The sequence below is a fragment of the Zalophus californianus genome, chromosome 15 (genome assembly GCF_009762305.2).
Source record: "Zalophus californianus isolate mZalCal1 chromosome 15, mZalCal1.pri.v2, whole genome shotgun sequence".
NCBI lineage: Eukaryota > Metazoa > Chordata > Mammalia > Carnivora > Otariidae > Zalophus > Zalophus californianus.
In genome coordinates, this window is record NC_045609.1 from 41364064 (window position 1) to 41379794 (window position 15731).

At 38.6% G+C, this 15731-nt stretch overlaps 1 protein-coding gene and 1 long non-coding RNA gene across 11 annotated transcripts in view; one reads left to right on the forward strand and one right to left on the reverse strand.

The window, feature by feature from the left end:
• Positions 1-15731, forward strand: part of NRG3 (neuregulin 3) — a 1141239-nt gene that overhangs the window by 250474 nt on the left and 875034 nt on the right. The gene's annotated exons all lie outside the window — the stretch shown is intronic.
• LOC113923596 lies at positions 4776-5726 on the reverse strand. The gene is made up of 3 exons (XR_003520376.1): positions 5672-5726; positions 5089-5238; positions 4776-5009 (listed from the first exon to the last, which is right to left on the reverse strand). It is a non-coding gene; the product is annotated as an uncharacterized LOC113923596 (long non-coding RNA).

Genomic DNA, 15731 nt, shown 5'->3' on the forward strand with positions numbered 1-15731 from the left:
TGTGCATAACACCCAGTGCTCCATGCAGAATGTGCCCTCTTTAATACCCATCACCAGGCTAACCCATCCCCCTACGCTCCTCCCCTCTAGAACCCTCAGTTTGTTTTTCAGAGTCCACCATCTCTCATGGTTCATCACCCCCTCCAACTTACTCCCCTTCATTCTTCCCCTCCTGCTATCTTCTTTTTCTTTTTTCTTAACATATGTTGCATTATTTGTTTCAGAAGTACAGATCTGTGATTCAACAGTCTTGCACAATTCACAGCACTCACCATAGCACATACCCTCCCCAATGTCTATCACCCAGCCACCCCATGCCTCCCACCCCCCACCACTCCAGCAACCCTCAGTTTGTTTCCTGAGATTAAGAATTCCTCATATCAGTGAGGTCATAGGATACTTGATAGCTCATTTCTCCTTAGTGCTGAATAATATCCTGTTGTGTGGATGTAGTTTATTTATCCATTCACCAATAAAGGACATCTTGGTTGCTTCCAAGTTTTGGCAATTATGAATTAAATTATGAGTAAATCTTTGTACAATTATGAATAAAACTGCTATAAAGAAAGAAAGCAGAACATTTGTGTTTTACTTTCAAATTTAAAAAAAATCTGAAGATTTCACATAACAATTTACACACCTGCTTCTTTGGAAAAAAAATAAAAGATCAGCCCATACTGGGCAGTGTGTGAAGCAGTGGACAGGTAGAACTGAAGAGCAGTCATAGCTTTTATGTGAAGCCTGAGTTTTGTGTTTACTACGTCTTTATCCCAATGCATCATCCTTCCCCCGCCATCCACTGGATGGTTTCGTGTTATCTTCTCTTTTCTATAAGCATTTAAGTTTGCATTCTCTAGATGGGTGGAAACCAAAATAGATGGTTATTTAAAGGTTTTTGGCCTTTATTCAGACACTCCGGGGTTCCTGGTGCATAGTTCTCTTTCTCTTCAGTTCATATTGCTAAAATGTAGTATTTTGACAGGGAGGGGGACTGAGGGTCTATATTACAGATCTATTGCATTATCTGGAAACAGATAACTAAAAGCCTATTGGGCAGGTTGTCTTGTTCCATATCTTTTTTGAGGTCCCTTCTACCCAGGTGCTCTGGCCCTCCTTCTGCCACCGAAGGATGGGGCAGAGCCCCAGCTCTGTTCTTTCACAGGTGCTTCTCACTTCCATTTTTCTGCCTTTTTCCCCATCCAAGTACAATGCGGGTGATCCTATCCCATCTCTTGGGGAATTTCTTGCTCTGAGCTCAGAGAGTAATTAAGTTTCAAAGGAGACTGCTATATTTAGGACAATGCCTGAGGATGTTTAGGATACATTGAGGGTTTTGCAATTTGGTCCTCATCCTGGCACCTAAATTCTATGAAATTGTCATATTTCCAGGAGCCTCAGTTTCCTCCTCTTTGTGTCAACACATTTGGTCCGTCAAGGGCCCCAGATGCCCAGCTGCAGCATTGCTGTTCCCTTTGACATTCTTTACTCGCTCCCTACCCTACTTCTCAGCACCTAACTCATGCCAAACAGCAATCCAGACTCTCTTTACCATGCACACCCAGACTCAACCTCAAAATCATTGCACACAGTGTATCAATGCCCAGTTGTCCTGAAGGAAACCCATTGCTGTTTAGAAACAACTCCCAGATATGTTTCTCCTAACCAAAACCAAGCATGAATCTAGGCATTTGGAGGCACGCTGGTGGGCTGCCTGGCCATTTCTGGGCATGGTTTCATTCCGGGTGTACTTGAGACATCATTCATTCCAGTGAGGGTCTTCCCGCACTGAGCTGCATTTACTTGTTAAAATTGCAACAACAACAAAAAAATCCCATTTAGATTTTGTTTTTGATGTATAATACTAAAAATCTCCTTTTAAAAACTCAAATATTTCTTGTTTCATTTAATCCTTAGCTTGTGTCCTCCGTTGAAAATGCTTAACAGAAAATTTGCTTAGCCGTTTTAGAGAAATGAGAACTGCTTGATTTGCTTTCCTCTTTGTTATAAGAAAAACATCTACTAGTCTAGATTACAGTGTTGCAAAATTAAGGAATTTGAAACATCTTAAAAAACATGGAGCATAGCTCCATTCTCCCTAAGATACTGGGTCATGCCTTTCCTTTGCACAATGATCTCTCATATTTAATGAGAAAGGCCTTCTGTTCAAACTTGTTATTTTACAAATGAGGAAATTAAAGTGGTCTGAGGTGTGGTCAATACCCAGCTAGTGAGTCAAAGAAATATTAACCTCCATTCTCTGGTCTAGGTAGAACCTGGGAAAGAAGGTGGGTGGCCCTTGGGAATTTGGGGCTCATAATGGGCTTGGTTGTCGATGGGATGGCAGAGAGGGAGGATATGACCCTGTGGCTGGAGATCAGGGGAAAAAAACAAAACGGTAGAGTTGGGGCTAAATAAACTTACATGAAAAGTGAACTAACAAAAAAATAGAGACACAAAATAAGACAGGCATGGAGTGTGATTACGTGTGTCTAAATTGTGCAAACACCAAATTTTGGATGATTTATTGCTTTTCTGAACGGTTGTGAGCATCCCAAAGAAAAGAGGCCTGATTGGGAGTCCCCGAAGAAGTCCTTTCTATTTGAAGGCCCTAGGTCTCTGATTGGTTCATTTTTTTTTCTTTAATGCTTTGCTCTCTTCTTTTATGTATTTTCTATATTGTAAAGAAAGAAAATGAAAATATTTCCCTACCATGAATGCATTTTTAAATTACATTAGACTTAATATGGTCACTCTTTTTATTGATTGTGACATTCTTAAATAGAGCTCGCACACATGATCTGAGGCCACTGTTTGGCAACTCACAGTAGCATTGCATCCATTCCTGGACACCAGGGGTCTCTGAAGACTTTTTGGCTGGGCCCCCATACACTTGTAGGTATAATATTTTGATCACTTTGTTGTGGCACTTATTTGTTTGTTTGTTTGTAAATCATATACTCAAGTACTGTAATATTATGTATATCTTAACAGAGCCAGGAGAGCTAATTTAGGGAGGATGTGTTTGCTTGTTGCCAGACTGTGTGCCTGCATTACTTCATACCCTTCTTTGCGGTTTTCAGTTGCTTACATCTAGGGAGAAAAATGAGCTTTTCCTCTGTGTATCAAAAGCTTCCATGTATCTAAGTACTGGGAAGAGATACTTTTAGTGTCTGTTTGATACATACAAGCTTCAGCAAAGTTGTTTTCTTTCTTACTACCTCTCCTTTATACCATTTGTATAATTTAAAGACAAATTTATGATAATATTAATGAGACACTCACTATTAAAAACATCATCTCATGCAGTTTTCATTTCTGTATATTACTTTTCATGTGCATTCGTTAGTATCCTAAAATTCATAGTGTTTTATATTGTGCTTTTTTTGAGTGCAGAATGGCATCATAAAAACTTGCTTGTGTTAACATAATCCCAGTTTCAATGCCTTTATAATAATCCTGTAGGCTTTAGAACTGTAATTTAGTTAGCTGGTCTTCTAATTTTGTATACATATCAGCTGTTTTTTGTTTGCTTTTATTATTATAGATAACCCTGTATGAATCACACTTCTGTCCTTATCCTTAGTGCTTCTCTTGCATTATTTCCCCAGTCGGAAACACCTTAGTCGAGATGTGGAAGTATATATCCTTCTCATTGCATCTGTCCATATCTCCCTGAACTTTCTGCAATTCTGAGTTGGTGTATCCCTTACATGTCAGTATCTGATTATTCCCAGGCCAAGACCACATGGTCAAGGTCATTTTCCTTTTTCTGACTTCCACTCGGAGTTAGCTCCAGGAGATCACTGCTTCTCTACAAGGCTGTCAGGTCTACTGAGTGGCTCCACTCATTGGACCAGTGCAGGTCACTGCTCAGTTTCCCAAGGTGTGCTTCTTTTCTGTACAATAATGCTATATACCACCACTACTTGAGACTCCTTGGAAGTATATGCTAGTCACCGCACAGACTAAAGGACATGTCTAGTCGTGCTGGACAACTGGTATCACCAGGAAATGATTACCAGGAAGAACGAATATTTAAATCAATTCGACTTTTTACCATGGTCAAAACAAAAGCCCTGCCTATCACAAAAGGGACCCTGATGGGCACAGCTTAACCCTGAGTCTTGTTCCTTTGAGTTGTTTCTGCCCTCTCCTATGAGAATACTGCTTCTTCAGAATTCCTGAGGGCAAATCTCCAGCTTCCTTTTGGAAAATAGACGCTCTACCAGGATGCTTCATGAAGCATTGTGGAGGACACTGTAATGCTCCAAAATTGCAGTATATCAGTCTAGAAAAATACCATGAGGAGATTCAGCTGGTCATATAGGATAGGCTGTGGCACTGCAAACTAGTTACCATTTACAAATGCACACTGAGAGCAAAGAAGATTTTGGTCATTGATATACAATCATGAAACATAAACCAAGCCTGAAGGAGTTTTAGGTTAAGCTGGTTATAGTAGACAAAAAGTGGCATAGTAACAGAATTGTGTCTAAGTAGATGGATTTTTAATATGAGCTTACCTGTCGTTACTCTAAGCTTTTCTTTTTGAATAGTCTCTACCAGGCATTTAAAATAATATCCATATTTTCCCCAGAATCTCCAATATTCACCGAAAGGAGAAGACATTTCCACATTTTTTAAGTCTCAGATCTCACCTTATTCAGGTGAGATCATTCATTTCATTGAAATGATGAAAATCAGATTGAAATCCAATTTTTAAAAGTCTGCTCCTGTGGTCTGCCAAAAGCCCATGCAAAGCCAGGAAAGCTAAGCAAAAATTGATTTTTATTTTCTCTCTGCTCTTTTAGCCCAACCTGGTTTTCAGTAGTGTTGAAATCAGATGCATTTTGTATTGATCTGGGTCTTGAACCAGTATAATCCCTGATTCACACAATTGGAAGAACCATCATCATGGTGGTTCTAAAGATAGAGAGGAAACTGTGTGGACTTGGTACATTTCTGCAACTTGCTGTGGCTTCCTGGTTCTCTGATTTATGCACTGGATCCTGGGAAGAGAGAAAAAAATTAGGACTTGATCCTGCCATCATCAAATGAAATTAGGGTGAATTTTGGGGAGTGGCTTACCCACAACTGATGCTATCAAATCATTAGTCCATCCCAGAGTCTAGTAAATGTAGGTTGAAATGTCTGGTGTCATCACTGCCTGCCAGTCACCTTTCTCGCAGATGTATTGTTACTGTTGACATTGGTATTAGTAGGGGGAGGCTGGAGAATCTAGAAGGATGTTTGAGGGTTAGCATGGGTGAAAGGCAGGTCTATCGATTTCGATCTTCCGTCTATAAGCAAGGATGAACTTCACAGGATGGATATTCCTCATCCTCACTCCGGCACACGGGGCCCGTCAAAGCAAAAAGACTACTTAGGCAATAATCATCATGGCTTTGTAAAGAGTAGCACTGTTCGATGTACTTAATCTTTAAGTCAGAAGGACAGGTCTGTGGTTTTACAATGAAGTAATGAATCTATTTGACGATCTTATTAAGAAATTATGGACTATGGTGAGCGCTGTGAATTGTGCAAGACTGTTGAATCACAGATCTGTACTTCTGAAACAAATAATGCAACATATGTTAAAAAAAAAAAGAAAAAAGAAGAAGATAGCAGGAGGGGAAGAATGAAGGGGAGTAAGTGGGAGGGGGAGACATACCATGAGAGACGATGGACTCTGAAAAACAAACTGAGGGTTCTAGAGGGGAGGAGGGTGGGGGGATGGGTTAGCCTGGTGATGGGTATTAAAGAGGGCACATTCTGCATGGAGCCCTGGGTATTATGCACAAACAATGAATCATGGAACACTACATCAAAAACTAATGATGTAATGTATGGTGATTAACATAACAATAAAAAATGTTTAAAAAAAGATCATAAAAGAAATTATGGACATAAGACCTAAATCAGAGTTTTAAAAATTGTTCCCAGAGTCTCGGTTTTAGCTTTATTTTTTGTCTTATCCCTTTTTTTGGGCGGGGGGCAGTTAGTGACCTGCCTGCCCTGCAAAGCCCTGCCTCTTGTGTGAAGCCTTCCCTGACCACAGTGGTATCTGCTGATCTGTTGTCCTCTCTAATCTCTGAACTAACAGTGCATTTATTGAAGGATCAGACACTAAATCCTAAGTCCACCCTCTCTCAGGCTTCCATGTTGTTCATAAACTACATTTTACACTTTTCACAGCCCTCTTAACGGTATAGGGAGACTCAGTATCATGTGTTTGGCCCCCTTTATCTGCCCTCCACGAGCTCCTTAGAACATCGACTATATCTTATTCATCACCCCAGTTCCCTTTGCCCATAGCATTCTGTAATTCAAATACTGGTATTTAACACATTATAGCTGAATTCGAAAGAATATTTTAGCATTCACCAGGAAAATTATGAAATATATGAAATAGGTAATAATTGAAATTAGAAGTTTCTCTCTAAATCCTAACATTTTCTCACCTCTCAAAGATCATCTGTAATTCTAGCTACTCCAGACCCCCTCAGGATTTTCCTAGATTCATCCCCCACTCCAAGCCTAAGCCAGTTAGCACATCATATTTCCAAGGCCTTATTGATGGGTGTAGGACTAGGTACAGACCCAGTCAGAAGTAACGAGAAGGAATGAAATTTTTCTTGGGGTGTCTTGGGGTATCAGTGAGGAGATTGATAAACCTCCCAGCACATCAAAAACCTCTGAGTAGGTAGAGTCTGGAGACTCCAGCCTCCTCTTGTTCTCCCATGGTGGCTGTGATGAAAACAGAACGTAGTGATGGAGAGAAACTGATTCAAGGTGGCGGCTTGGTCTCTGCCTTGTCTTTCAAAGGCTTACTACTCTCTACTTCCCTTTTCTGAGTCATATGAGTCAATATATTCTTTATTTTTCTTCTTCTTCCTCCTCCTTCTCTCCCTGCTTTTCCTCTTTCTTCTTTCCTTCTCCTCCTCCTCCTTTATCATCTCCTTTTTCCTCAAGCCTGCTTGGACTGTGATTTCTATCACTTGTCACTGAGAGTCCTAATCAATAACTCAGTGGAGATCATCTCTTTCTCTTCGGTTCAGTAACATAGTTGTGCTTTATTCTTGTGTTGATATTTTGACAAATTAATATGTCCACAGGCCAACAGCAAACTATTGATATAAGTGTGGTATCTTCTGTTTTCTAAATGGTGTCCAGATTTGTAGAGATACATTTGTCTGTGTTGTGAGAATTGAAAATCCTTCATGCATAACTTGAGTGCTCTGTTGATGTAAGTAATTTGGTGTTTCTTTCCAAGGGCAAAAGAGTTCCTGTTGATTTTGAATGCACAGGCTGTGTCACTAAGCGGAGGAGATGAGAATCAGACAAAGGAAGAACAAATTTCCTTTGTGTGTGACTGTTTAAAATTTAGAAACTATCTGCCTCAGTTTGGTGTTTAACAGAGATTGAAGACATGAAATAGGAAGCTGTGACTGTCTGTGCTTGATTTTTCCCCAATACAGTTACTTCATTTCTACATGTGTTGGCCTCACTGATATAATTTACTGTTTATTTTAATTTTAGTCATAAACAGACTTAACTTTTTGGCTTGGAATAAGTCTAAATCACAGCATCAGCATTTTGCTCTCTCATATGCCCTTAAAATCTTTACACCTTTGCCATAATCAGTCAGACTCGGAACTAATTACCATCCTTTCCTAGTGAGTGCTCAATTTAAAAACCACAAGAGAATACTTTTAAAATAAAGTAAAAACAAAATGTCAAATGATGGAAATTGTATGATTCAGATTTGGGATGCTGGATTATTTTTTCCAGGGATTCCTTTCAAATCCAGTCACAGAGAGTCAAAGTTAATGTCTTAGAATTTTTTGGTGGGCAATGGACAAATAATTTGTTAGTGCTGGAAAAAGACCTTCATATTACTGTGTTATGTTAATGATACTGCTAATGCTAAGTAACAAGTTAGTACATAAGGAATAGACACAATTTCCAGTAAAATAGTGACTTTCTTGTATTTTATCTTAGTGCTTTGCTTCTCCCCTTTTAAGCCCCACAGTGCAGTGGCTTGTTTCGCTTGAGTATTTTTATTGATTATAACTGCTGGTATAAGGCAACCTGTTCCTCCCTTACATTCTCCCTAACAGAGGTTATTCCTTTACTTGACACAAAGATAGATCTAGAGGAAGCTGGGCTGTCAATGCAAGGAAGTTAGAGCCAGAGAGGAGAAAGTGGACTGGAGGTGGAGTGGTGTGCCTAATTCACAGTTCAGTGAGATAGCTAGGAGCAGCCCTTTGCTCATTTTTGCCTGTCAGTTGTCATGGAAACTCTCCATCTAGTGACCTCTTTTGGTTCTCTAATAAACCAGTTGAATACTTGTTAAGGTTTTTGTTTGTTTGTTTCCTTTCAGTAGCTAGTTCTTTTTGAGATGATCATGCTGCAAATTGATTCCATGTCTTATTGATCTGACCTTTGAAAAAGATAGGCAAAGCTGAAGATGTATGGATTTGAACACGTCAGTTCTCCTTTTAAAAGAATTTTCTACACAATAGGAGAGAATTTGAGCCATCATTTTATGGCCTTTACCAAAGTAAGCATTACTATTAAGATGAAATTGGTCAAGGCTGCTAGGTTCTAGCATTGACAGAGGTCCTTCCTCAGCTCTGTGATCATGGGTAAGTCATTCCCTTCCATTGGCTTCTTTTCCCTCATACATGCATGATGAGTTTGAAATGGACAGGGTCACATTTCCCTTTAAAAGATCTCTGATTCTCAATACGGGAAAGAGAGGTGGGTTTCTCTTGTTGACGTTCCATAGTGTATTGCTGTGTTGTCCCACTATGGGCATTTACAAACACATAGGATTGCTATGTAGATTGCTATGTTGTCCTGTCTGCTTCATTTGCCATGGCTTCCAAGAGTATTGTTTTTGGTGAGAACATTAATTGAGTGGGTAAGGTGTGAAAAGAATACATAGTTCCAGTGAGAGTGGGTTAGTACCTGAGAAAATATCTTGAATTAGACAATACTATTTTATTGTTTCTAACTATCAGAAAGTTTCCGTGTGAAGGGAATAATATAAAAACCTCTATGGCACCTCTCCATTTGCTGCATTTTATTTAATTGGTTGGGATGCAAATCTTCTGTGGATAAGAAATACATTTTCAGATTTTATTGAATTTGAGAAAAGAAGAAGGAACTATGAAAACATGTGAACTATAGAAGCTGTAAAACAGTAGAATTCCATTGTTTTTAATGAAGCACCAGTCACTCTGTTGGGATTAGAATCCAATGCACTTGCAGAATATTTACAGCATGATGCTGTCATGTTTTGATAGGGACTGGACCAGCAGCCTGCCTGAAAGGGATTTCAGACCATCTCAAGAGTACATAAACCAGAATGGAGTTAAATATCCAATAATGTTAAATCAGGGCAAAAGAAGCCTTATTACCATCTGAACTCTGTGTATATCTGAAATGGGAATCCAGTAACATGGCAGAAATAACATTTGGTTTGAGATTTAAAAGTATCATAGGGTGTATCTAAGGTTTTTGTTCATATATTTAGGAATTTTATTTATTTATTTATTTGCATTACATGTTGTTACAGAAAAGACAAGGAAAGCAATGCTTCCTGTTTAGTTACAAAGATTCCCACCTTTTTCTCTTAACAGAAGGTGCAGGGGTGCAGTGCAAAGAGTTTGAGAGTCAGACTTGGGTAAGATCTGAGCTTTGGCATGTGTAGCCATGTAACCTAAGACTAGTTGCTGATTTTTGCTAAGTGATGGTTTTTCAAGGAGGAAATGGGAATAATGCAGATTGTCAGAAATTTTTAGTGAAGAAAGATAAATGATTACAATAGTTAACATTTCTTTGGCACTTACTGTATGCCAGGCTGAATGAGTCCTGGCTATCCGTGATCTTGTTTTTAACTCCCACACTAATATTATAAAGAAGGCTCCATCATTATCTGAGAGTTCTCAAGTATCTTGCCCCTTGTCACACAGCTAAAAAGTGGCAGATGCCTGATATAAACCAACTGTGTCTGACTTCAAAGCCTTTGGCTCTTACCTGCTATGCCAAATTGCCTAATGTGGTACCTGTTACCTAATAGGCTGTCAATACACGTTAATAATCCATCACCCATCTCTAACCAACACTCACACACGCACACACACACACACACACACACACTCCTGAACCTTCAGTCATCAACTCCATCCTAGCCTAAAATGACAAAGCTGAACCTCAACTGCACATAACCAGGATTCCCAATCTTTAGTCCCTCATGATTCTGTTTCTTTCACACTGTACTTTGGATAGGTTTCCCTAAATTTATTTACACCAATAGACATTTCTTAATTAGGTCTGTGGGAATATAATTTTACATGGGTCTCTTGTACTTCTGCATGTCTAGTGAACAGAAGTGTTGACATATTTTGTTCTGGATTATATTATTAAGGATGCTTGTAGAGCATATAACCCTAGAGAAGAGAGATGTCTCCCTTAAGAGCAGAGAGGCGGATTTGTTTATTGTCCACTTTTTTAAAGATAAGTTCCCCCTCTAGGGCAAAGGTCAGGCAGATTTGCTTATAGCCTGGTTTTAAAGAAAAATTCAAGTTCCCTAAGATTGGGTCCTCAGCTTTGATACAAGCCTACTATATGTGCAGCATCCATGATGCTTGGGGTTGCCTCTGTGGGACTTGGAACCAGTACAAACTTGAAGCTCATGCTACTTGCTGTGCCCGTCTTCTGCCTGTATCCATTAAACTGGTAGGCTAATTTGTTAGATTGCAGGTGAGATAAAAATCTTAGCGCCTTCATGGTTCATGACAAGGTCTAACATATAATAAGTGCTTTCCATGCACGCCAGACTGCCATGCTTTTACGCATATTGTTTCATTGATACACCCTGATATATTTACCATTACCATCCTTATCATTCTGTCTGATGCAAAGTGTAGCTCATGAGTCAAGTGTAGACCCTGTGATGACTTGGTGTATTGCATCTGATAACCTGAACAAAACATACCATTTATTTAGCTAGGATTCATGAAGCTGTAGACTCAGGTACTCAAACTTTTTGGACCCTTCTGTATTCTGTACACCTCAGGTGCCAATCTTTCAAGTTTGGGTTAGTTAGAAATTATAGTTAAATTGGAAAGTAATTAACTTAATATTGAGCTTATTAAAATTTAATTAACCTAAAATATGGATATATAATTGTGGCATTGTGTAAAACTGCTGACAGTGGGGAAATCCATACAAAGGCAGCTTGCATATGCACTTGCTTTTCACTTGAATTCCACTCAGTACTTGTATGCCGAGTCTGGTATCTCATAAGGACCCACTGCTTGTATGAAATAATACATGTATTAAACACCTTAAGACACAAAATTTTGTCATTTAAGAATCCTTGCCCTAGGCTTTAGGTGCTAACATTCAATAGAACGTTTTAACATCAGTGTGATTGGTGAAATATGAGCCAGTCTTCGATGATAGTGTGCAGGTGGTAGAACCTATCAGGGGAGATGTTTTGGGGTTCAGAACTGTTTCTTTGCATCTGCTACTGATAGACCCTAACTTCTCTGTTAGACTGGTCTTGGTTTGAGACAACCAATTGTGGAAATTACTTCAATGCCTTTGAAATTCCAGAAGGGCCACATATTACTTAGAATTTAAAGCCTCTCCTTGGTTAACAAAGAGACATTAACCTTCTGCCCTGTCAACTCCTTGCAAATTGCTACACAAATATAAAGTATTATTATTCAAATTTGTTGACATTGAAACATTTTACTTGGGCTTTTCTGTTCCTATTGAAATAGACTTTGAGAGCCATTAATGGATAGTGTAGACATCATTTGATTAAAGATGTCTACAAAATAAAAGCATGAAATTAGAAGGATATTGTCTTTTTATGAGATTTGTAGTTTTGTGATGTCCTTATATTGAATTGCACTTTTTTTCCAACTGATGTCAGAAATTTTTTAAGAAGCATTTTATCTGCAAAGATGATGGAGGAAGCCAGAGGACAATATCCTCTTCTCCTAATCCCTAATAAAATAAACACAAGAAATTGTCGGGGTGGAAAAGTTTTCTCTTCTTCCCTTCTAGGTTCTTTGGCTGGCCTAATAATTTAGTTGATATAAGACAACAGGAAAAAACCAAACAAGTTTAATAACATGGACACCTCCTAGATACATGGGAGAGACCCAGGAAAACTGAATGACTCCTGAAGTGGCCGAAGCCATCTTCAGTTTAGATACCAACTTCAATTAAAAAAAAAAAAAAAAAGATAAAAGAAGATGTTGTGGGTAGGAAGTCAGTTATGGGTGGTTACCAAGACAGCACAGGAAACAGGGTAAGGCTGTACATATTTAAGTCCAAGTCTTCTCCACTGATAAGAGTTTCTAGAGATTTAGATTAGAGTTGTCCTTCTCTTTCTGATACTCAGTTTTCAGAACTTCTCTTCTGTTTACAGTTTCTTAAAATAACCAGCTTAAGATAAGTGATGTGCCAAAGAGGCGTATCTTGGGATGACAACATTTTTTCCCCTTCAAGATCTAAAAATCTCACCTGGGGGAGCCTAGGTGGTACAGTCAGTTAAGCATCTGACTCTTGGTTTCAGCTCAGGTCATGATCTCAAGGTCCTGAGATCAAGCCCAAGGTCATGATCTCAAGGTCTTGAGATCAAGCCCTGCATCAGGCTCTGCACTCAGCGTGGAGTCCCCTTGAGATTCTCTTTCCCTCTCCCTCTCCTCCTCTGGCTGGTGCTCACTTGCCTCCCCACCCCCAAATAAATAAATAAATCTTTAAAAATAAATAAGTAAAAATCCTAAATAAAAACCTAAACATTACATGTATCAACTAAATTTAAAAGAAGTGTAAGTGTGTGTGTGTGTGTGTGTGTGTGTGTGTGTGTGTGTGTGTGTTGGAGGGGTAGTGAATGGCACAGTACAGTGCTACAAACTTCGAAAATTGCTGATCAAGGGAACAAATAGAAGGTTGGAACACTGCATGACATCAATCCCATTCCTCACCCTACTGCTCCTAAAGTCTGAGAATTCTCACCAATATTCCCAAGTTTGAAGTGAAGTGAATGTATTCTGATCTGATTTGAACAATCTACTCTGAAAGACCAGTGAAATGAAAAATGGACCCAGAGGGTAATTTGCTGTGAAGGAAGCAGTTTTTCCAGAGGTTGCAAAACTGGAGGGATTGCGCTAAATCTGAACTCCCTTTGTGGGAATGGACTGCCTCTCACCACTAAGTGGAATGGATCCAGTACAGCATATTAAACAAATTCCCTGAAAGGGAGCAGAACCAAGGTATTCTAGCCAAGAATGAATTTACCCTAAACAGAGCACTTCAACATTTCAACAAGAAACAAGATTCAACAAACAAATTTCAACAAGAAAATTTCCGTTCTCAAAACGTAGATATTAGGGAAAAGAAGTAAGTTTCATATACAAATAAAAAGAGACACACAGGAACTATCGTCATAATGTCATAAAATAGTCTGGATAGTATGGTCAAGATGAGAATGAACAGAATGGAAATTGTAGTTATAATTTGGACCAGCAGGTGAGTAGGCAGGGAAAAGACTGATGGACCGTAGTATGGAATCTGGAAGAAAATGTTACCCAAGGAAGGAAAAGAAAATTTTTCTTGATGCTTTACACTAAAAAAAAATAGATGAACATGAGTTAAACAAGAGTTCCACCCACTTACCAAAAAGATAACAAAAAAGGGAAAGAGATGAGAAGAAAAAGGGAGGAAAAATCTAGAAAATAAAATATTGAGGGTCAAAACAGTGGTGAGCTAATATAAGGAATCTATTGTTTGTGAAATGGAAAAGCCTACACATGATTTTTTTTTCCTTCTGAGCTAGGACGACAGAAGAGATGATTTATTGTGCATATGTTACATTCAGCCACAGCTGAGAACAAGACTATTCCAGAATGTCCCAGGTCCAGGAGAAAGGACCAAAAGGGGACTATTCTGGTGTTAGCAAGGTGGATCTCTGAGAGGTGGTCATTGCCATCCATGGCGATGGATGTCCTAGATCAATGAAACAAGTTCTAGACAGTAGCTGTGTAGTCCCAGCAATTTGTACTGGTGTCTTTGGTCCCTGGCTTTCCTTATTTCTGCTCTCGCGGCTTGACGAGCTAGTGGTTTGCTTGGACCTACGTCTCGTCTTTCTTTTTTTTCACTTCAGCCTGTACATTCGCTTCTTCCTCCACTGGACTCTCATGGTGCTGAGGTTTCCAAGAAGATAGTGCTTAAGCCAAGAGCAGCCTACACGTGAAATTTAAAAATGGTTTAAAATATAATAGAATAAACCCTGATTTATAAGAAGATAACACCTGATTAGGTTATGTCTTGGGCAGCATTAAAAAGTTTTTTTTAAGTTTACATACGGTAAAATTCACTTTTTAAATGTGCGTATCTGTTAGTTTTAACAAGTGAGTAGAATCTGATAATATTGCAGCTAAAACACAATTTCCTTACCCCTAAATTTCTCTCCTGTTACCCCTTTTAGTAATGTCTTCCCCTTTTCCCAGTCTCTGGCAATGATGATATGTCATTTGTCCCTGTAGTTTTGACTTTCCCAGAATACCATATCACTGGAAGCATACTACCATATGTAATCTTATGAGTCTGGTTTCATCCACTTAACACAATGCATTTGAAATTTGTGTGTTTATCAATATTTATTCATTTTTATTGCTGTATAGTAACCAATTGTATCCTTGTTTCATAATTTATCTGTGCCCTAGTTGAAGGAAATTTAGATTACTTCCAATTTCCAGACTCTCTCCTCCTTTCTCTCTCTCTCTTTATGTTTATATATTCATATATTTAGAGAGGGTATATATTATATATATATCTATTAAGCTTCTATATACATTAGCATACAGTATTTTGTGTGAACATACATACATTTTCATTTATCTTGGTTTAATATATTAGCTTAATAAGCTTATATAGCTTATTATAGCTTATCACTATTAATAACTTATATATAGCTTATCTTGGTTTACATATATATAGCTTAATAAGAAACTGCCAAACTGGTTTCCATAGTGGCTGTACCATTTTACATTACCACCACCAATGAAAGAGAATTCCTGTTTTGTCACATTTTTGATAGCATTTGGTTATGAGTTGTTTGTTTAATTTTAGCCATTCCAATAGGTTTGTAGTCCTATCTTGTGATTTTAATATACATTTCCCTAATGACTAAGGTAGCTGGACATATTTTCTTGTGCTTATTTGCTGTCAGTATATCTTCTTTTTTTTTTAAAGATTTTATTTATTTATTTGACAGGGAGAGACACAGTGAGAGAGGGAACACAAGCAGGGGGAGTGGGAGAGGAGAAGCAGGCTTCCCGCTGAACAGGGAGCCCAGTGCGGGACTCGATCCCTGCTGAAGGCAAATGCTTAACAACTGAGCCATCCAGGCGCCCCAGTGTATTCTTCTTTTGATGTGTCTGTTCCATTTTTTTCCCATTAAAAAAAAAAGTCATTTGTTTTTTATCATGTAATTTTGAGAGTTCTTTATTAAGTCTGAGACTGTGAGATTTTACCATGCTTCTAAGCCCAGAAGTCAGTTTGCCACAGAATATAGATATTCTCACAAGAGATAGGAGGCTTTCTGGATCAAGAGCAGTTTATTACTGTTGGCAAAAAGAACCAGAGCAGCATCTTAGCTCAGGTTCCTTGAGCTTTCAAGCGTGAGGTGAGAGTCCAGGTGT